The following is a 24424-nucleotide window of genomic DNA, read 5'->3' on the forward strand; positions in this document are numbered from 1 at the left end:
ATGTCAGGAGCTGATTGAGAAATGAAATAAAACACCAAAATGGTGGCCCCTGTGGGGGAGGCCGGATCTAACCGGGTATACTGGGTTAGAACCTCAGTCAGTTTAGGGTAGAGGTTAGGATAACCTGGAGGTCATGCCAAGTTAAGTCATAGGCCTGACAAAGGTATCTAAATTCCTTTATGTATATGGTAGGATTAGCTGAGAAATCACCTAAACGCTTCTCAATTTTGGAAGGATCGGCCAATGAAAAAGGGACATGTACTCTGACTACCCCCTCTGCCCCAGCCACCTCTCGCAAAGGTGCTAACACTGTAGGAGGGTGTGGGCAGAGATAGGGGACTCAAGACAGCCAGCTGGGGGCCCCGAAGGAGGCACGAGACCGAGTGGATTACTAGTAGATAAGGAGGAGGAAGGAGGAGTCTGGGCAGGAAGGGAGGGGGTGGAGAGAGCGGGGAGAGAAGGAGGAGTATAGGGACGAGAGCTTAAGGCCCAAAAGCCTTGTACGTAATTAATTTCGGACCACTTGCCTAGCCGCTGGCAGAAATTGCTGAGGTCGATCACGCCACAGTGGAAAGGAAAATTACACCTAGTAGGTAGCAATAGTTGATTTTGTGAAACTGGTGTGGCTGTTAAATGTTACTTCAAGGTTCTTTTCCATATATATTTTTAAAATATTTTGAACAGTTTAAAAACTATTTGTGGTCTGGATGTGGTGGCTCATGCCTGTAATCCCAAGCACATTAGGAGGCCGAGGCAGGGGGATTGCTTGAGACTAGGAGTTTGAGACTAGCCTGGGCAGCAAAATGAGATCCCATCTCTATAAAAAAATGTTTTAAATGAGCTGGGTATGGTGACTTGCACCTGTAATCCCAGCTGCTCTGGAAGCTGGGGCAGGAGGATTGCTTAAGCCCAGGAGTTTGAGGCTGCAGTGAGCTGTGATCATGCCATTGAACTCCAGCCTGGGCAACAGAGTGAGATCTTGTCTCTTTTTAGATAGATAGATAGATAGAAAAAATTAAAAATTGACCACCAAATGTGTCTTTGCTTTGTCCACTGTTCTTTAACATTTAGAAATATTAGCAGAGTCACTTGACTGGTTAAAAGATATTTTTAATATATAAAAATATATGTGTATTCAAAATTCCAGAAACATATTTAACTCAGTATATCTAAAATATATGGATATGTCAGTATAAAATAAGGTATTTCATATTTTTTCCCCATACCAAGCGTATATTTTTCATTTACAGTGCACTTCTCAATTTGAACTTGCCACAGTTCAAGTGTTCAATGACCACTTGTGGCTGGTGGCTATCATATTGGACCATGCCTCTCTAGAATGTAAACTCTCAAAGCAGACACCATTTCTGTTTTTACCGTAGTATCTGTCACTTAGTACCCTGACCGCAGTACTGTACATGGTAAACACTAACATTTGAATTTTAATCGAGAAGTGTTAGAATTTTTTTTGTGAATTTGGAAGAGTTTGAACTCTAGCCATTTAAAAAACAAAAGCATTAAGTAAAATGCTTCAGAAGATGCCCATCCTCATTGATTGCGAAATAAACCAGAAGAGTTTCATTTTTTAAAAATTGTAATGAGTGGAGCTTGTATTTTTTAATGTGAGGAAGCTCAGTACTGAAAAGTTACAGTGAATCTACTATGCAGGAACTACAGATGGAAATGTAAGGTTGGTATGTTTTATGTACCCTCTTAGTTCACTTTTTGGAATCATTGATGATTCATGCACATAACATTAATCTCAAATCTGTAATAAACATGGGAACAACCTAAATGTCTAGAGATAGGGAAATGATTAGGAAATGATACATTTTTCTAGGTCAGTGGTTCTCACCTGGAGGCAGTTTTGGCCCCCAGGGGACATAAGACAATGTTTGGAGACATGATTGTCACAAACACAACTATACAGGTGGGAGGAAGGAAAAGAATGAGTACTACTGGCATATAGTGGGTAGAGGCCAGGAATGCTGCTAAACATCTTATTCATTGGACAGTCCCCCACAACTAAGAATTATCTAATCCAGAATGTCAATGCCACTGTTGAGAAACTGGGATATGGGTAAATAATAATTGCAAGATGTGATTTGATACAGATAAGCACAGGAGGCGATAGCCACACAGGGAAGTCAAGCTGCTCTTGAGGCATAAGAAACATTTCCCAGAGGAAATCACATCTGTACTGAAATCTAAAGGAAAAGTAAGGGCTAGGCAAGAATGGTGAGGAAGAACTTTATGTATGTATGTATGTATTTTATTATTATGCTTTAGGTTCAGGGATACATGGGCAGAACATGAAGTTTTGTTACATAGGTATACATATGCCATGGTTTGCTGCACCCATCAACCTGTCATCTACATTAGGAATTTCTTCTAATGCTTTCCCTCCCATACACCACCACCCCATGACAGGATCCTGTGTGTGAGGTTCCCCTCCATGTGTGCATATGTTCAACCATTGTGGAAGAAAGTGTGGCGATTCCTCAAGGATCTAGAACCTGAAATACCATTTGATCCAGCAATCCCGTTACTGGGTATATACCCAAAATATTATAAATCATTTTATAAAGACACATGCACATGTATGGTTATTGCAGCACTATTCACGATAGCAAAGACTTGGAACCAACCCAAATGCCCATCAATGATAGACTGGATAAAGAAAATGTGGCACTTATACACCATGGAATACTATATAGCCATAAAAAACAATGAATTCATGTCCTTTGTGGGGACATTGATGAAGCTGGAAACCATCATCCTCAGCAAAGTAAACACAGAAACGGAAAATGAAAGATCGCGTGTTCTTACTCATAAGTGGAAATTGAACAATGAGGAATAATTTTCTAAGCAGAAGATTTAACTGCAAATGCCCAGATGAGAAAGATTAACATGAGTTCTGGAAACCAGAATTAATTTGGAATGTCTTTATCCTGTTTCCACAGCCACCAGCCTAGATCAATCTAGGTAAGCTGTCTCTTAACCTAGATTATGGCCACAGCTACCTAGTTTGTCTCCCTGCCTCCATTCTTGCTCCTCTAAGCTGTTTTCCAAAATGTAACCAGAATGGTCTTCCTAATGCATTAATCTAGTAAACATGCCTGTTTCGCTTACAACTTTGCCATGGCATTGCTGGTGATAAGCAAACTGAGCAGGTGTCTTATCTTTTCCTGCTTTTGACTTCAGGGTAATGGAAGTGGCTATTGGTGAGAGAAGTTTGTACTATGAGAAAATAGGATGGATCCTCTGATGAAAGTAGGCTCCAGAGCCAATGAATCAGGTGACTGTTCTGAGGCTGAAGATACTCCTTGTAGAACTGGGGTGCATTCCGAGAACAGGAAGTCTGGGCCTTTGTGAATGACATATGAAGCATCAGGAGACATAGGAGAGCCTCAGGATTTTGATAACGACTGCAGATCTCCAGAATTGAAATTTTCTTCCAGTAGGAAAAAGTATGTAAGTGGCAAAATGCCAATGTTTAGTCTGTTGATAAGAGAGAAAAACCTGTCAACAGATACAGCAACAGCAGATTCAGTGGGATCAGGAGACCTTCATTCTATCACCCATTCCCTCTCATTTCGTGATCATTTTAGAGTCTGACTCGTTAATCTTACCAAAACTACTACTTTCATATTCTAGGTGATTTCAATAAATACATAAATGATATTTTAAACACCTTAAACTCTTCCCGACCCTACCTCAACACTCATAGTCACAGTCTAAACTTGTCATTACAACTGCTTCAACCTCTTTATAATTTTGGACTTGTACATCTCACTCTCTGATCACCACCTCCTCCACCTTCCTTTCCAGTTCACTTCCTCTAGTATCCTGACTTTAACGGTTTTCCTATTCCATGGGGATTCCAGTCTACTCATCTACCACTTTTCATTGCCCCTTGTCCACTTGATGTCCTCCTCTCTTCTTTTTCTTGCCAAATTACATGCCATTTGATCATTATAATTATTGTGCCTGGGCGTGGTGGCTCACACCTGTAATCCCAGCACTTTGAGAGGCCAAAGTGGGTGGAACACCTTAGCTCAGGAGTTTGAGACCAGCCTGGGTAACATGGTGAAACGCCATCTCTACAAAAAAATACAAAACAATTAGCTGGGCATGGTGGCATAGACCTGTAGCCTCAGCTACTCAGGAGGCCGAGGTGGGAGAATCGCTTGAGCCTGGGAGGCTGAGGCTGCAGTGAGCTGAGATCTGAGATTGTACCACTGCACTCCAGCCTCTTGGGTGACACAGCAAGACCCTGTCTCAAACAACAACAACAACAAAATTATTTATATGCATATGCCCTCAACTTTGCCCTCTCTCACTTGGTCATACTACTTTGGCAAAACCATGACCTTGGTGAAATCCAACTCTAGATCTATTCTTTATCTGCCCTAGTGTAGCGGAAGATGGCTGAAGGAAAAACAAAACTGCTTACTGGTCCTACTTTAAATTCATGGCCCTGAACCTTATAAACATAAAAAAAACCCACACACAATATATAATTTTAAAAAAAGAAGACTTTTATTTTCTGTGAAGGATTACAGTTGCCATCCTACAGGCTGGGAAGCATGCCTCAGGCCAAGATCAGAGACAAGCTCTTCAAAGAAGGTGGGGTTGGGATAAGAGCTTTTTGCCGAACAGTTGGCTAAACATACGTATTCAAATTACTGGAGGAGCTATGCATGTTCATGAAGGTGGTCCTGAGACATTTTTTATTGAACATACATGTAATTTGTGGTCCATGTTCACGTTGGGGTGGGGACTTAAGGTCTTTTCAGGACATGAAGGCATGCAAGTGCACAGCCTCTCTAAACCATCCAGAACCAGTCCATGGTCCAGTTGGTGGTCTTTTTACATGGAGAAAGTTTCTGAAATTGTCTCCTGTTTGATAAAAGCAGTGGTTATGGCTGGTGGAACAGGGGTTCAGTCAGCGTCTGGCAATGGATGAGCTGCAACTGTTTTAATATTGCTTATCAAGGCCAGTGCTTGTTTAGCTGCTAGAGACAAAAACCTTGTGGTCATTAGAACATAGTTTATTCTTGTAAATATGGAGTGCATGACTTAACCCTTGTGACGTGGCCTTAGGTCCTCTTTATAATTTGGTATCTTATTGCCATGAAGAGTCTGTTCTGTCAGTCTCATGATCTCTATTTTACTAATGCTGGTCAATTGTGTCTAAACTGCAAAAGGGAGAGGGTATAACGAGGTATGTCCAAGTTCCTGTCCCATCTTAGCTGGGAACTGTTTCAAGGCTTTTCTGGGGTCCCCTTGGCCAAGGTAAGTATCCATTCAGTTGGTGGAGGGCTTAGGATTTTTTTTGTATTTTGCAACCTCAAGTGGCTCTTAATGTTGCCAGCAGTTATGCTGTATATCTCCCTGTATTAATCTGTTTTCACACTGCTATAAAGAACTTCCCTGAGACTGGGTACTTTATAAAGGAAAGAGGTTTAATTCACAGTTCTGCATGGCTGGGGAGGCCTCAGGAAACTTACAATCATGGTGGAAGGGGAAGCAGGTACCTTCTGCACAGGTGGCAGGAGAGAGAGCATGAAGGAAGAACAGTCAAACACTTATAAAACCTTCAGATCTCATGAGAATTCACTATGATGAGAACGAGATGGAGGAAACTGCCCCATGATCCAATCACTTTCCTCCCTTGATACATGAAGATTATAGGTCCCTCCCTTGGCACGTGGGGATTACAATTCGAGATGAGATTTGGGTGGGGACACAGAGTCAAACCATACCACTCCCTGATCTATTGAGTCTCCCATTTTCCTATGATAGTTTACACCTTCCCCTTTCTCTTCAAACCAAGCAGCACCTCTTCCTCGATCCTGATATTCAGCTGACACCATTGTTTCTTCTTTCAACAATTAGAATTTTCACGTATTCCTAGCGTTAGATCTATTAAAACCAATGTTCCTGAGTCTGCACCCATAGATTATATCTTCCCCATGTTACTACAGCTCCCATCTAAAGCCATTTTCTTCATTTTGTCCTAGACTCAAGCCCTCTGTTTATTCAAGAACATTGTCCATCAATTCTTCCCTCTTTCTCTTACCTTGCAGTTTTTTCCACTCTGCTGAATTTTTTCCAGCAAAATTCTTTGAAAGAGTTATTCTTTGTCCCCAGTTCCTCTCTTGTCAAGGTCGCCTATGATGTGTGTGCTGTTGATTCCAATATCCAATTGCTAATTCTCTTCTTCTTTGACATGTGAGCAGAGTTTGACATAATTTGATGAGGCACTTTTTTCATTGAAATACTTTCTTGATTTGAACCCCCATTTCATCACACTCTTTGTTTTCCTCTTTCCTCATTCAATACTTCTTTTTGTCTCTATTCTGATATTCCATTTTCTTCTACCCTCTTAATGCTGAAATACACCACAGCCTCTCTGTGATCTCATCCAGTCTATGCCTTTAAAAACATGGACCATCTATCATATTTTTAATATCTTCAGTCAAGAGTGTCTTCCAAATTCCACACTTTTCTGTCTTCCTTGTTCCTGACATCTCTCCTAGGATAGCTAACATCCATCCCAAATTTAACATGTCCAAAACAGAATCCTCAATTTTTCTCTTAAACTTACTCTATCTGGAATTTTCTTTATTTAGATGATTGTAAATTAATTCTTCCAGCTGCTACGGCTAAAACTTTTTTTTTTTTTGAGAATGAGTCTGTCTCTGTCACTCAGGCTGGAGTGCAGTGGCGTGATCTGGGCTCACTGCAACCTTCACCTCCTGTGTTCAAGTGCTTCTCCTGTCTCAGCCTCCCGAGTAGGTGAGACTATAGGAATGCGACACCATGCCCGGCTAATTTTTTTGTATTTTTTGTAGAGACGGGGTTTTACCATGTTGGTCAGGCTGGACTCAAACTCCTGACCTCAAATGATCTGCCCACCTTGGCCTCCCAGCGTGCTGGGATTACAAGCATGACCCATGCACCCAGCCAGGTATGGCTAAAATCTTTGTAATCATTCTTTACTTTTCCCTTGATCATATACATTCCACATTCAAGCCATTAAAAATCTTATATCAATCTTCAAATTGTTAATAAATCCAGAATCCAATCACTCATCACTACCTCTGTTTCTACTATGCTTGTCTAAGCAAGTGTGATCTCTTGCTTAAATTACTGCAACAGACTATTAACATATCAGCTAGAATAATCCTTTTAAAAGATAAGTCATATGTCACACCTCTGTTCAATTCTCAGTGATCCACCATTCACTCATGGTAAAATCCAAAGTCCTTAAATGGCTACAAGACTCGCAGGATCTGCTGGGAGTCCATCCCCTCCCCGTTCTCTCTCATAGTCCATTTAATATTCTTCCCCTGCACATTCTATTTCAGTCACATTGAAATGCCTGACACACTACTGACTAGGGAATGTTGCCCTGTTGTTTTCTCTCTGCAACTCTATTCTCCCAAATATCCCCTGGCCAATTCTCTCATCTTCTTCAAGTCTTTAGTGAAATGTCATTTCCTAATGATTCCTGCTGGGTAAAGGCATAGCCACAAAATTTTTGACATTTCTCCTATCAAGGTAAAAATCCATATCCCATCCCCTTGAATAATGAATGGTGTATGACTGCTTGGACCAACAGAGTTTGGCAGACTTAGCTATGAGACTAGCAATTTCCACCTGGGACTCTTAGAATCCTCAGTTTCCTTGTAAGAAGTCTGACACCTTGCTTAGAAACCACCTGGAGACATCCTGACACTCCATGGAGGAAGGAGAGGGTCCCAGTTGAGCCTAGGCTTCTGGTCCTCCCTGTCAAGTCCAGGCATGTGAGTGAAGTCATTTTGAACCCTCTTGGACCAGTGAAGTCATGTTGGATTTTGCAGCCCAGCCTAGCCACCAGTTGACACCAGGCAGAACAGAAGAATTGCACAGTTAAGCCCTAGCCAAATTCCTGACCCACAAAATCATGTGATATAATAAAATGGTTGTTGCTTTGAGCCATTAAAGTCTTGGGGTAGTTCATTACACAACGATAACCAAAACATTTATCCTGACTACTAATGTACAGTTGCAATTTGAGACTATATGTCTCACTTCTCACCTTGCTCTTTTTTTCCTTCATAGTACTTATCAGCTTCTAACATATAACATATTTATTTACCATGTTTATTATCTTTCTGTTAGTCAACATCTTTTCCCCCGATTCACCATAGTATAAACAGGGATTCTTTTTTCTATTTTATTCACTGATACATACCTGGCACATAGAAATGTTCAATGTAATGGATGAGAAGTAACATATACTTTATCACAACATATTAAAGATCTCAACAGAGCTGTCCAATAATGAGCAAGATGTTTTTTAAATGATATGGTAACCATGTGGTCATACTACAGGAAAAAAAAAATCCAGCAATTAGCTTCATGTTCTCTGCAAAAGACATACCTGGTGACTTTCATAACAAAATGATGATGTGATTGGTGGAAACAATTCCAATGTCATTAAAGGATATAATGTTTTTTATAGGAAAGAATATGGAAACTTATGGACTCAATTCCACAAAGTCAGGATATGACATAACATACTACCTAATGGTGGTGTGGACTTGCCAGTCTCCAAAGATTTCCGTAGGGAAACAGAGTTGTGTTTATTACCAACAGCACTAAGTGAAGATTCTGCTACACAAGGGAATCTCACCTTACCATTCTCACAGGATTTTCATCTCCTTCTTTTTACAACCCCTGCCTATTGCCTTATAACCTGACTATTCTAGAGACCTGACCTATATAACTGCCCATAAATCAGAGGCAAAATGATCCCAACATTTTCTGAATGCTTACCATGAGAGTGGTGAGGCTAACGGCATTTTCCCAGGTCTAGCATCCCTCAAAAAAAGTCTGCCTGGCCGGGCGCAGTGTCTCACGCCTGTAATCCCAGCACTTTGGGAGGCCAAGGCGGGCGGATCACGAGATCAGGAGATCGAAACCATCCTGGCTAACACAGTGAAACCCATCTCTACTAAAAATACAAAAAAATAGCCGGGCATGGTGGCGGGTGTCTGCAGTCCCAGCTACCCAGGAGGCTGAGGCAGGAGAATGGCGTGAACCCGGGAAGCAGAACTGGCAGTGAGCCGAGACCGTGCCACTACACTCCAGCCTGGGCGACAGAGCAAGACTCCATCTCAAGAAAAAAAAAAAAATCAACCTTCAGAATTCTCTGAGATCAATTCTGCAATACTCAAACAAGTGACAACTGAAATTTGAAAATAAGCAAGTGGGGAAAGACACAGCAGAAAAATAAAAACGGAAGAAGCCAAATGTAGTATTATCAGAAAAAATCAAAACTCAAAGTTTAAGATGTTGCAAAGGGCTAGTTTATAGTGGTTTTGTATATACACATCAAAATCTCCCCCAAAATATCAGAAATTGATAAAGCCACCATCATAGTGTCACTTTAGTAAACGTTTCATAATTTGCATGTCAAGAAGACAAAACAGATGTATACAGAAGATTTAAATAATGCAATCAACAAATACGTTATATATGTATCCATATTTATAGAACTTAATAATTTACAAAGAAAACCTTCATAAACTTATACATTAGATAGGATTAGCCAGGATAAGTTTGACCACAGTGACAGAAACCCAAAATAATGGTGACGTAAAGAAGATAGAAACTCCCAGAAGAGGTAAGGGGAGGCACATCCCTAGAAACACTTAAAAAAGAAAGTCAAGAAATATGCTACCTTCGACTTTTGAAGCCAACAGTTTGAAGAAAAGCAACTAGGGGTTTTTTATTTATTGAGATTGTGGGTGGGACTCTCGTGGCCGTATGCTGTAGCTATGCCATTTATAGCACCAATCCTCTGAAAAGTCTGTTTGTCTTTTGTACCTGCAACTACAAAGCAGATCAAAAATGTGAAAATGTTGCTATGCAGAGGAGGATCCCTGGTAGACGCTGGTAATGGCGACGGACGCATTAATAACACAGTAATAGCAGCTGCAAAGCAAAGATTCACAGCAGTTGGTTGTGAATTAAATCAGTGGCTAGTTTGGTATTCCAAGTATCATGCTTGACAAGAAAGTGTGCGTGACTCTGCCAAATTTTATATTTCAGATTTGTGGGCAGTGACTTTTTCGTAGTACTCAAACACTGTTATTTTTGGTGGATGCTGCAGTTGAAGAAGAAACTTGACCTTGAGGATGATGCCAGAGTCATTGCTTGCCAGTTCCCTTTCCCCCACTGGACCCCAGACCATGTCACCGGGGAGGGGATAGACACAGTGTGGGCATAGGACATGTGCACTTTTAGAGCAGGTGAAGCCCTGAACATCGACGCATTTCCAGTCAGGCATTCAAATATAAACTTTAGTAAGAGTGCTCTTCTGAAATGTTCATGGCACCAGAATACTTTTCTTTGGTGTGTGACATGGTTTGGCTCTGTGTTCCCACCCAAATCTCACCTTGAATTGTAGCCTCAATAATCCCCATGTGTCAAGGAGGTAATTGGATCATGGGGGAGGTTTCCCCCATGCTGTTCTCATGATAATAAGTGAGTCTCACAAGATCTGATGGTTTTGCATGTGTCTGGCATTTCCCCTGCTTGCACTCACTCTGCGCTGCCACCCTGTGAAAAAGGTGCCTACTTCTCCTTTGCCTTCTGCTGCGATTCTAAGTTTCCTGAGGCCTCCCCAGCAATTCGGAACTGTGAGTCAATTAAACCTCTTTCCTTTATAGATTACCCAGTCTCGGGTATTTCTTCATAGTTGTGTGAAAACAGATTAATACAGTGGGACTGTATTACACACTGTATTCGTGTGAAAAACTACTAGTGTGATTAGAATGAAATGAAAAATTACTATTACTTTCCTTAACTGTGGGAGAAAACAAACAGAAGTTAAGAAAAACAGGTAGATTTAAAATCTGCTTTTAATTGTATATTCTAAGAAATGTACTTACTGCCTTTTTATGCACTTGGATGCATGAAAATATGAGTAAATGATGGTCATATGGTCATGTTTATGAGTAGGAAAGATGTCAACAGCTCTTCATATTATAAGCAATATGGCTTAATGCCACAGATGAGGAGAAATGATTTTTTTTTTTTTTTTTTGAGAGGGGATCTCACTCTGTCACCCAGGCTGGAATGCAGTGGTATGGTCTTGGCTCACAGCAACTTCCGCCTCCCTGGCTCAAGCAGTCCTCCCATCTCAGCCTCCTGTGTAGCTGGGACCATAGGTGTGTACCACCATACCCGGCTAATTTTTTGTATTTTTGATAGAGATGGGATTTCACCATGTTGCCCAGGCTGGTCTCAAACTCCTGAGCCCAAGTGATCCACCCACCTAGGCCTCCCAAAGTCCTGGGATTATAGGTATGACCCATTGCGCCTGGCCCCGATAAATTATTTTAAAAAGTAGCAAATATGAATGTGAATGTGAGTCAACAAGCTTCATGTTTCTGAAAAATGAATATTGAATGATAGCTCAAATAATCTATGCTTATCACAAAAGAGAATTGAACTCCCAGTCATATACCTGTAACCTAAATACTGAACTATCTTAATGGAGATGTAATAAAGTAAGATGGTCACATCTTTAAACTTATAAAAAGTATGATCAATTTGATAATTTTCGTTTAAATGAGAAAAAAGAAGATAGAAGCTTATTCTCTCACATAAATGTAGTCAAAGCTGATTTGGAAGTTCTATTATTATCAGGGACTCAATCTCCTTTTAGCCTGCTCCTTTGTCATTCCTAACAAATGGCTTCCACCAGTAGTATAAGAATGATATTCTGGTTCCATCTACCATCTCCTTTTTAGCTATGGAGGAAAAAAATGGAAGGAAAAGGCCTGCTTTTAGCTTTTAATAAAACTTTTGGGGAGTGCCATCAATTACTTCTACTTACATACTTTTGGCCCAAGAACTTAGTCACGTGGACACATCTAGCTGCAGAGGAAGTTGGAAAATTTTTACATATTCTGGATGTTCAAGGGTCCAGATAGAATTTGTCATGTTTACTACAGAAGGTGAAGGAGAAGGAGAAGAAGAAGAAGAAGAAAAAGAAGAAGGAGGAGGACAGAAAGAAGAAGAAAGATATTGAAGGGCAACAATCAATGTCCTATCTTGCACATCTAAACTAAATGTGTTCTAGAGTTCCCCTTTTGGATAATTTGGTTGCATATAGAATTCTAATTTGGACAGCAACTGGCCTTTAAATTTGGAAGGCATATGTTCTATTGTCTTCTAAATTGTAATATTATTATTGAGATGTCTGATGGAACTCTGATTCTTGAACTCTTGTATATGGCCTGTCTTTCTGGAAACCATTAAAGTATTTTCTTCCTGGATGTCTTCATTCTGCTGTGTAATTCTCCCTGGAGTTCTGAAATTTCATGATGATGAACATGGGGATGAGCCTTTTCTCCTTCATTGTGCTGGGTACTTAAAAAACTCTTTTGATTTGGACATTTGACATTTGATCCTTTATTTCTGGGAAATTGTCTTGAATCCTTTTACCTTTTATCTCTCTTTCTGGAACATGTATTTTTCAGACATTTCGTAGCCTGGACTAGTTCTCTAATAAACCTATCATTTCTCTCCTACCTCCAAACTTCTATTGAGTTTTTCTTTTCTTTTTTTTCCTTTTTGGGACAGAGTCTCACTCTGCTGCCCAGGCTGGAGCGCAGTGGCACAATCTCGGCTCACTGCAACCCCCGCCTCCCAGGTTTAAGTGATTCTCCTGCCTCAGCCTCTCACCTAGCTGGGATTACAGGCATGAGTTACTGCCCCCGGCCTCTATTGAGTTTTTCATTTGTTTTCGTATTTTTAATTTCCAAGAAGAGTTTTTTTTGTTGTTGTTCTCTGAATGTCCTTTTTAATAGCATATTGTTCTTGTTTCAAAGACCCACTCTTATCTCTCCATGGATATTAATGATTTTGTATTAGCTCAGTCACAGTTTCTTTTTATTCTTTGTTTTGACCTTTGTCTTTCATGTTAGATTGAATATTTCTAATGACTGATGATTCTTGACTATCTTCTCATATTTAATATAGAGCTAACTAAAAGCTGATGGGAAACTCTATGCATGGGTGGGATTTATCACCTGATAGACTCTATAACACAGTAATCTATTTGTGCTGTTTTATTGGGAGCCCCTGACTCTCTATGTATAAGTATTTTCGGGGGAGTGGGGGGTAATGGTCAGATTCCTAAGAAACTCTTGTTTATGTGGTTTGAAATTGACTGCCATATTTTGGAATCTAAGTAGGGGAAAGGGATTGTTGCCTTTCACTTAAACTACCCCCACCTTTTTTTGGTAGAATAACCCTCATTCTCTGTGAAGCACAGTGTACCCAAATTCAGTCTTTTTGGTCAAACTCTCTAACCAGTTAAACTCCAGGCTCTGCCATAGTGGAGGAATGGTGTTGCATGGTGGCAAAGGGTGGAGGGCAGGTGTGGAAGTCAGGGGGCGGGGGGGGGGGTGAAGGGAGAGGAGGGGTGAAAAAGATGGCTGTGGTCTAGCAGCATCTTATATGAACTTTCAGCTAATTCTCATGCATTAAGTCTATCAGTTCCCTTACTTTCAGTGGCGCCTTGGGCTTCAATTCCTGCTATTTCCCCAGGATTTTAGAAATTCAAATAGCTTGTTTCTGGGATTTCCCCATTGCTTGCTTACATTTAAGCAGAGAAGAGGATAATAACTTCTTCATTTGCTTTCCAGTTTTGAAATTTTTGTTGCTGCATTTATCTCTTTTCCAGTTGTCTTTGTTCATGTGGGTTTATGTCTTTCCTCTTTTACTATCCGTGTTTATCAGAGTTCGCCAGAGAGACAGAACCAATAGGGATTATATATGAGGAAATTTATTATGGGAATTAGCTTACACAATAATGGAGGCTGAGAAGTGCCACCACCTGCCCTCTGCAAGCTGGAGAACCTGGAGCCAGTGGTACAATTTAGTCCGAGGCTGAAGACCTGAGAATTGGGAGCTCCATTGTCTAAAAGCAGGAGAAGATGGATGTCCCAGCTCAAGAAGAGAGAATTTGCCTTTCCTCTACATTTCTTTTTTTTTTTTTTTTTCCCCCTTTTTGAGCCCTTAATGGATTGGATCATGGCCATCCACATTGCTGAAGGCAATTTTCCTTACTCATTCTACTGATTCAAATGCTAACCTCTTTCAGAAACACCCTCACAGGCACACACAGATACAATGTTTTACTAGCTATCTGGGCATTCCTTAGCCCACCCAAGTTGACACATAAAATTAACCATCACACTTTCATTTTAGTGGAAGTTAGTGAAGATGCAAAGGTAAATATGTGAGTTCAACTTACTATGTTTAATTCAACAATTTGTTGCTGTTTTTAACATAAGGAGTTTTAATTCTCTTTTCTATCTGTTCTTCTCAATTTACTATCTAATTTCTAGATGCTAATTAGCATATTAGCTTAAAAATGTGCAAAAGACTCATTTAGCTAATCTCTGGCTGTTTTAAGCTCCATCTTCCATAAAGTCCCTTTTCCTACCCCACACATATCAGTTTATTAAAGGAGCTAAGCTTTTTCCGATGGTTCATGCTTATTGAGCAGTATGTATGATGCTTTCTGCTTTATATTAATTAGCTCATCAAATATTTATGGTAGTACTATGGGTTAGATAGTACTATCCTCAGTTTATAGATGAGAACACTGAGTGATAGAAACATATATTTTGCCTAAGACAAAGCAATAAGTGGCAAGACCAGACTTCAGTGGTCATATTTTTTTTTTTTTTTTTTGAGATAGAGTCTCACTCTGTCACCCAGGCTGGAGTGCAATGGCGCTATCTCAGCTCACTGCAACCTTCGCTCCCTACCAGGTTCAAGCGAATCTCCCTGCCTCAGCCTCCAGAGTAGCTGGGATTACAGACACCTGCCACCACGCCCAGCTAATTTTTGTTTTTTTAGTAGAGATGGGGTTTCACCATGTTGGTCAGGTTGGTCTCAAACTCTTGACTTCAGGTGATCTGCCCGCCTCGGCCTTCCAAAATGTTGGGATTATAGGCATGAGCCATCGCACCTGGCCTAGTGGTCTTATTTTTAACTTCAGAACATCAAACATGCATCCTTTTGTTTTTCTGTTTTCCCCTTTGCTATATTGTCTTGTTTGGGGAAATGTAGTTAATTATTGGAAGAATTATTTAATTTTTATTTTCAAAGAGAATTTCTCTTGACTTTTATATTAGTATTTGCCCATTTGACATAGGTAATTTTTTTTTTTTTTTTTTTTTTTCACGAGACAGGGTTTCACACTGTCATCCAGGCTGGAATACAGTAGTATGATCTCAGCTCAGCCTTGACCTTGCTCAAGTGATCCCATTCAGCCTCCTGAGTAGCTGGGACTACAGGGGTGTGCCATCATGCCCAGCTAATTAAAAAATTTTTTTGTAGAGATGAAGTCACACTATGTTGCCCAAGCTGGTGACATAAGTAATTTATTAGAGTGTTGTAATGTACTTCTCACTACCCTCATGCTCCAGGAGGCCAATTTAGAGCATACTTTTCCTTTTGATAGCTTAGCACCTTATCTACAGTGCTGTAATTATATGCTGCACACAACAGATTCATTTGCTACAATGTTCATTTTTAAATAATTGTCAAGTCTGCTGATCATTTGCCAACTTTTTTGTGACAAAATGCTGTCTATGAAGTTAATTTATAATAATTATTAATTATGAACACTTTATAAAATATCAATTATTCTAAACACTTGCCCACTTTGCCTATGGATAAATCAGTCTGCCTTGTGAAAGCAAACAAACAAAAAATCCTTGACAACCACTTCCTTGCCAAGACTGACCAAACACATACAGAATTTTTATATGTTCACAAATACTTTAATCTTTATTTGGAATGGTTTTTAGAAAAACATTAAGCACAAAAGTTTTGTATTATAAATTCTTTAGTTGACTCCTATTTGTCCTATGTGTCAGTCCCTCTCCTTGTAAAACTAAGATTTATATATCTGCCTTGCCAGGGTGGGAAAAGACTCAGTAAAGAAATGTGAAAGTGAATCAAAAGTCTGAAAATGCATAATTCTGTCTCTTTCCTTTTTTAACAAAAATCCACAGTATTTCAGAGATTCCTTACTCATCTCAGGGAATAAATTGAGTACTTCGGGCTGCTTACATTGAAGAGAAGGTTCTCATATGAATGCCAGGCAGTCTGTGTCCCATTCATTCCTACCAGGGTTCTTGTTTAAGAATGGGTTGCTACTCAGTTGTCATAATGTAAATAGATATTTTTCTGTCTGTAGTCATTTCAGCTTAGTTAATCCACAGTTATTCTTTTAAAAACTAGGAAGTACAAACAAGTAAAAGGTAAAAAAAATTCACATAATTTCAGAGATAACCAGGGTTTACATTTGGTTTGTATCTTTTCAGACATTTTTCTACACACATACATATACTGTGAAGGGAACCAGAATATGCCAGTTTGGCATGAGGATTATTTTGAGCTGAAGGCAATTAAGAAATAGCTTATGCAGAAAAAACTCTCTGCCCTCCTCCATCTGACTAAAAACAGGACATAAATTTCCACTTGTAAAGGTGTTTACCTCTTTTGTATAAGAAAGAAGAAAACAACTTTTTTTTTTTTTTTTTTTTTTAAGAGATGGGGTCTTGCTCTGTCTTCTGAGTAGCTGGGACTACAGGTGTGCACCACCACACCTGGCTAAGTTATTTTTGTAGAGACAGGGTCTCGCTGTGTTGCCCAGGCAGGTCTTGAACTTTTGGTCTCAAATGATCCTTCTGCTTTGGTCTCCCAAAGTGCTGAGATTACCAGTGTGTGAGCCACAGCTCCCAGGAGAACAAATCTTAATCACCAGGACTCTTAATTACTTGAGAGGACTCTAGAACTCTTATCAGCCCTGAGATGCACCAAGACAAATCTGCAGAACAAATCTTACTAAACAACCTTTATTTCCCATTAATTTCCTCATATATTTACTGTCTCACAATTTACCACCCCTAGGAAATTCCCTCGCCTCCTTTTCCTTTGACCTGTCATAGCTCCAGAATTTAGCATTCTTTGTTGAAATGGTATATAAGTGCTCACGCCTATTTGCTTTTTTGAATCTTCATTTCTTTTATACAAAGGCCTCCGTGGGCATGTAAACATAATATCAGATAGCATTTGTATGCCTTTTCTCCTATTAATCTGTCTTTTGTCAATTTTATTGGCAGGGCCCCAGCTGCTGAACTTAGAAAGGTGGAGGGAAATTGTTTTTCTTCCTCTACCATTGTATCAGTTGGTATTCAGTCAGGGAAGCAGAACCACCAAAAATGTCACAGAATAAGGAAGTAATTATAGGAATTAGACCTTGCCCAATTGTGAGGGAAGCTGAGGAAGTGAAAGTCTGAAGGGAGGAGGATCAAGAAAGAGCTACTAACCAGTTCTTCCTAAGCGCTGGTGTGGGTGAAGAATTTGGAGCTTGCAGGGAAATATGAGCGAGAGCTTGTGGCGAGGTGTCTGGGTTGCTTGGTTTGGTGGTGTGAGCCTGTAGTCCTAGCTATTTGGGAGCTGAGGTGGGAGGATAGCTTGAGCCCAGGAGGTGGAGGCTGCAGTGAGCCAAGATTGTGCCACAGTGCTCCAGCCTGGGTGACCCTGTCTCAAAAAAATAATAGTAAAATAAATAAAATGCCAACAAAGAATGAATCTAAAACGATTTTTAACAAGAGAAAGAGCTACACTGGCCAATACAAATGCTGAGGAGGATGTAGAGAGTGTTGAGTAGGATTAGGATTAGGAATATGGAGGAGCCTGATGTTTAGGAAAAGAATGGAGATGAGTGTGGCAAAGCTAAGAGCTTGAGAGGGCAGGGTGACAGAGCAGGTGACGTGACTTACCAGAGGCGGAAAACTGATAGCGATGATGAGACAGCTCTAAAGGGAAATTAAACAGGGTTTCCTTAAAAGGGTGTAGTTTCCAGGGACTGGGAGGGTGGGAATGAGAGTTGTTTAATGCGTATACAGTTTCAGTTTGGCAAAAGGAAAAGAGTTCTTGAGATTGATAGCATGACAATGTGAGTATATTTAACACAATTGAACTGTACACTTAAAAATGGTTAAGATGGCAAATTTTATGGTATATGTATTTTAACACAATTTTTAAAAAAGGATATAGTGATCCATACAGCTTCAGCTTCTCAGTTTGAAATCCAATTGGAGTAGAGGGTCCCTCCTGCATTACCACCCTATTAGATAATATGATGCTTTTTAATTACTTTTTAAATTTTATTTTCTTTAGACTATATTGCCCAGGCTGATCTCAAGCTCTTGGGCTCAAGTGATCCTTCTGCTTAGATTTCCCAAAGTGCTTGGATTACTGGCATGAGCCACCATGCCCAGCCCAATGATGCTTTTTAAATAAGATCCCATAAAACCAGCTTAGATGAACATTTCCAGCAGAGGAAGGAAAAGGCAAAGATTGCAAGGCCAGGCTTTGTTCTCAAAAATTACTTTTAAAGGGAAAGTTTTATTTGTATTTTAACTTATATTAATTTACAATTGCATTTAAAAAATTAAGTTGTTGAGTTCATTTGACGAGCAAAACCATCTTTGAAGTATTCTGAATCGTACTGAACTATTACTGTGATGTAACCATGTTTGTTATAATTTCAAAAAACAAACTTATTTTGCAAAAGGAAAAGAAAAACAACAAAAATATTTTATTTGGAACATTTTGTTAGCCTTTTTACTTCCAAGTCTAAAACATCTGCAATTTTTCCTTCTCTTTTCCCCTCCTACCTCTACCACCAACACTTGCTGCCTGAATGCAGTTTTATACATAGACAAAATGTAATTGCCTAGTTATGGAGCCGTGTGTATATTTTGGCAGATGGTCCTGTGTATGTTAGACCAGTAAAAGCAGGACTAAATTAACAGCAGTATCAGGAAAAAAGAAAAGGTCTCAGCCAACATTCTGTTAAAAAAAATAATTGTGTGACACAAAGATCTGAGAAGGTTTGAATTTTACATCTTTGGGTAACATATATGGAAACAATTCTCTACTTATAAATTATATTATAGCACTGTATTATACTTCTTTTAAGTGCTTAATGAGTACTGAACAACAGAAAGCTCATCATGTAGTGAAAACCAAATAAACAGTCAAGATTTTAGAAAGTGCTTCCTTCCATCATCACAGAAACAGATGGAGCCAGGTAGCAGAAATAATGGGAATCTCTTAATGGCTGAGTCAGTATGATACCACAGAGGCATATTTGTAACTTTGTATTGCTCCTTCTGAGGCCAGATTAAGAACGTATCAAGATACCAATTGCACATTCCAGGTTCAAGGGGGAAAACCCCAAAATGTAATAAAATGTGAGGTAAATCATATGTCTTGGAATTAGCAATAAAGGAGGCAGATGCTCTGACAATAATGCTGAGATATCCAGGGAGGCATCAAGGAACTTGCATGATGATTCTTTCTTAGATTAGCACTACCTAATTAAGAATAATTGAATTATAGGCACTGCTTGTGAGGCCTATAGCATTTGTCTTGTTGAAAGTAACTCCAAAACACACCCACACTTGAATTAATTAACTGGTGGCTATTGAAAGAGGAATAAAATGGTTTAGCAAGCTAATCAGAAGGGCTGGACAGGTGGGGCTGAAAACTGTAATGTCAGTTTTGCATCATGGCCTCACTATATTGTGTAATATGTTATCGAGCCCGTGGGTTGACCCTTCTGCCTCAGTTTCTTAGTGGTGAAGCTGGAAAACACACACAACTCAGATCTACATAGCCTTCTGGTCTTTCTGGTTCTGCTAATCCCAACAATCCAAACTAAATACCAGTGTCAAATGTATTGATCCCTAATTCTACTTTGATCATATGGAAGTGAAAAATGACACTTTGCCCTGCTTTCAATATAACTAAGCACTTCGCATATGGCAGCCAGAGAAAACATGCAACTATCAGACATAAATCAAAATTAACAAGGTCACTCTGGCTGGGTGTGGTCTCTATAGTGGTAAAACCTTGAATATTTTCCGTAAACCATTTTCTTTCCGTAAACCATTTTCTATCTGACAATTGGCATGGTGGTGTCTGAAGATATATCATGACCTTTGTGAATATGAAAATCATGTGAGAAAGCTACTGTTTTTCCTGCTTGTGCAAACTAATGCTAACTTAGAAACCTGGGTAATTTTTCGGCTTTCAAATGTAAATACTCATGTTTGGCTAGCCAGTTCTGCCGAAGTCTGTCTGTCTTGGAAAATAAATGTTTTCTTTCCTTTTCTAAATGCTCCCTTCTCTGAATCTTCATTTGACAATCATCTCAAAGCCTTTGTACAAAACCTCTAATTTTTTTTATTGCTTATCCAATGAAATCCTAATTCCTTTGGCTGACATGTCATAGCTTCTGAAATCTGACCTTTTCCTTCTCCAAACATATGTCCCTTTGTTCCTTCATGTGAATTCTGCAGCAGTCAGGTAGACCATGACGCCTGGATTTTCATTTCTGCATCTTTGTTCATGATAGTCCTTTTACCTGCAAAATGCCCCCCACACCTCTTCATCAGTGCGTACGGTACCCATCTCTCCAGGTGCAGCGCAGGTCCTGTGTTGGCCAGGAAACCTCACCAGTAGCTCACAGGGCTTTTCCTTCTCTCATCTCATAGTCTGTGCCATGCAGTCAGCATTTAGTCATTTGTTGTTATGTGAAGTATTTTGCATTAACATTTTATGTTCGCATAGCCCATCTCTCTAGATAGATTTTGAACTTCTATTCATAAATAAAATTGGCTTTTCTAATTTTTCTAATGCAGGTCTGAAAAGCATCTTGGGGCTTGAAAGCTGAGTACAGTATTCTTCTGCCTTTTACATATGTGTAACTGCATTAGTGAGATGTGGAATAAATGGGGGTGTAAACTGCTTTTAATAATTCTATGCTGTATGAGTCCATTCTTGTATTGCTATAAAGAAATACCTGAGACTGGGTAATTTATAAGGAAAGAGGTTTAGTTGGCTCACTGTTCTGTAGGCTGTATAGGAAGCATAATGCTGGCATCTTCTTCTGGGGAGGCCTCAGGAAACTTATAGTCATGGTGGAAAGCAAAGAAGGAGCAGGCTGCCACATGGTGGGGGCAGGAGTGAGAGAGAGAGAGAGAGAGAGAGCAAGAGCAAGAGAGCGAGCGAGCAGGGGGAAAGTGCTGCACACTTTTAAATGACCAGATCTCACAAGAACTCACATCAGGAAGACAGCACGAAGCCATAAGGGATCCATCCCATGATGCAAACATCTCCCACCAGGTCCCACCTCCATCACTGGAGATTACATTTCAACATGAAATTTCAGTGGGGACAAATACTCAAATTATATCACATGCCAAATCTCACTTTACAACCTCCTAACAATACCTTGGGCGGATTCCAAAATTTTCAGTTTTCTTTTTGTTATTAAAACAATCTAGTCCAGGCCAGGCACGTGTCTCACACCTATAAATCCCAGCCACTTGGGAGCTGAGGTGGGAGAATCGCTTGAGCCCAGGCAGGATGAAGCTGGATGCAGTGAGCTGTGATTGCACCACTGCACTCCAGCCTGGGCAATAGAGTGAGACCAAAAAGTAGCCAAAAGCTACTTTTCTAACAGGGGCTCTTTGCAAATATTAATCCTGTTCAAATTGTAAAGTGAATAGCTGCTTCATTTCTAAATAAGGTAATTCTAATGAAAGTCTAAGATTTCAGGCATCCCATTATGTTATGTATTAAAAGCACAAATTTCTTTACTTCACTAAAGATGAGACTATTCCAATAGTGTATTTTCAGTCCCCAACCTTTCTAAAATTTGTGATATATAAATTCATTCTATTACAGATCTTTTGGGATACTTGACTAAATTTCAGGCATTTCTCAGACAATTAATATATATATATTCGTGTGTGTGTGTGTGTGTGTGTATATATAAATTTTTTATTTTTATTTTTATTTTTTGAGACGGAGTCCCACTCAGGCGCACACCATAACACCCAGCTAATTTTTGTAATTTTAGTAGAGACAAGGTTTCACCATGTTGGCCAGGATGGTCTTGATCTCTTGACCTCGTGATCTGCCCACCTTGGCCTCCCAAAGTATTGGGATTACAGACTTCAGCCTCCGTGCCTGACCTCCATTGTATTTTTATAGTTGATAATTGTCCCTATATTTTATTTCAGTTTAGTTTTTATTTATAACTTTATTTTGTGTGTTCTACTCCATTGTCAGTGTAATCTTTTCTTATGGATTTTCACTTTTAGTCACTATATGCTTCTTTTACAATTCTCGTTTTGTATTCTGTACCTGTATCTGATATTTCCAGTAGCTGAAGTCCTTGAGGCCCTAATTTCTTATTTCTGCTGATTTTTACTCATGGTGACTTGTTTGCTGATTGTAATTTTGGATTGTGAAATCATATTTGTCTGACTTTTATCTGTTAATTTCTTGTTTTGGAGCTTTTAAAACCAGAGACAGAATTTTAATCTTAACTGCATGATGTTAAGCCTGTAGTTATAAATCTCAGGAGAGATTTTTATTTTTAAGCACGTTGAATTTGGGTCAAGACTGACAAATCTTGTTTCTCCTTTCTGCTGTTGGGTAGACAGCTTTTTTTCAGCCTTCTGTTAAGCTGAATGTGAGGATTTTATTTTTATTTTTTAATTTTAGAGACAGGGTCTCCCTCTGTCACCCAGGCTGGAGTGGCTCCCTGCTGCCTCAACATGTTGGTCTCAAGCAATCTTTTTGCCTCTGTCTCCTGAGTAGTTGGGACTATAGCCACACCCCACCATGCCTGGCTAATTAAAAAAAAAAAAAAAAAAGTTTTTTTTTGGAGAGATGGGACCTCATTGTGTTGCCCTGGTTGGTTTCAGATTCCTGGGCTCAAGCAGTCCTGCCTCAGCTTTCCAAAGTGCTGGTATTGCAGGTGTGAGCCACTGCACTTAGATGGGTGTGAACACTTTATGTGAGGCTTCAATTCCAGATCCCTACCTTACGCAAGTTCACTGCCTTGTTTCCTGTTCCCAAGCAGCCGTTAAAATCCAAGACTTTAGATAATGGAAACTGGCAATTGCTTTGAGGCCAACTGCTCCTTCAGTGTCAGTCTATAACTATGGGCTACAGCTTGCTTGTTAGTCTTTGCCCTTGGGAGTTTCCTTTACCTTTTTTTTTTTTTTTTTAATGAACTCAACTATGCATGAGAAAGGATTGATGTTATATTGTATTCAGTTTATCTAGGTATCTTGTAGGAGAATTTTTCAAAATATCTAGGCTGCGCTTAGGCACCCCAATACTGCGCTTTAAGCAAACGGGCACACCAGGAGATTATACCCACACCTGGCCGGGAGGGTCTCACGGCCACGGAGCCTCCCTCATTGCTAGCACAGCAGTCTGCAATCTAACCACAAGGCAGCAGCAAGGCTGGGGGAGGGGCGCCCGCCATTGCTGAAGCTTAAGTAGGTAAACAAAGCCGCTGGGAAGCTCGAACTGGGTGGAGCTCACAGCAGCTCAAGGAAACCTGCCTGTCTCTGTAGATTCCACCTCTGGGGACAGGGCACAGCTAAAAAACAACAGGGGAAGCAGCAGAGGCCTGTGCATTCCTTTAAATTTCACATTCTACCAATTTTATTCCAGAATTTTCTCCATGTCTTATTCTGAAGCAGTAATACATAATAAAAACTACTGTTTACTGAATGCCTTTTGTGTGTCAAGTGCTTTTTCTGTTATCTCATTTTGTTGTCATCTTTCCTGTAACACTGATCACTCTGTATAATTAGGACCCTGTCTGTTGCTCTCCGTTTCTACCCCTGTGTATTTCCTGTAGAGCAGCTGTCATGATATATAATTATTTCTTTTTCTGCTTTCTTATCCTTGTGTTCCACCATAATATAAGTTTCATGAGGATAGGGACCATATCTATCTCGTTCTTAGTTCTTAATTGAATTTCTAACATCTATGTGAGCAGCTCCTAGTGAGCTTTTGATAATTATTTGCCATATAGATGAACATAATCTGTAATGTAGGTAATATTGTGCCTATTTCCCATGAGAACCTGGGCCTAGAGAGGTGAAGTAACTTGTCCAAGGTTACAAAAGTAGTCAGTGACAAATGGGAAAAGATCAGATGTCAAAGTCCATCCCCTCTGCCATTTGAGAAGCTATTTCTTTCATTAGTTTCTGGAAAGCCAAAGTGAATAGTTATATTATGAAAGTGGCTTGATTAAATGATAATGGAAATAAATTGCTCACATCATTAATTTCAAATTATGTTTAATTCTAATACTGTTAGATGATTTATATTATATAGAATTAAGGAAATTTCATAGAGTCAGCACATCAGGGTAAAATGTCCAAGACCTATTGATTATACTTTGTGCCAATTTTTGGCCTATTTCTGAAAACTGGATTTCTTGTTT

The 24424-nt window shown here is 39.6% G+C and overlaps 1 pseudogene; it reads left to right on the plus strand.

Moving 5' to 3' along the window:
* The first annotated feature begins 3375 nt into the window (after positions 1-3375).
* LOC105507590 lies at positions 3376-10302 on the plus strand (annotated as a pseudogene).
* Positions 10303-24424: the final 14122 nt, after the last annotated feature.

Source organism: Colobus angolensis, unplaced genomic scaffold (genome assembly GCF_000951035.1).
Source record: "Colobus angolensis palliatus isolate OR3802 unplaced genomic scaffold, Cang.pa_1.0 Scaffold150, whole genome shotgun sequence".
Taxonomy (NCBI): domain Eukaryota; kingdom Metazoa; phylum Chordata; class Mammalia; order Primates; family Cercopithecidae; genus Colobus; species Colobus angolensis.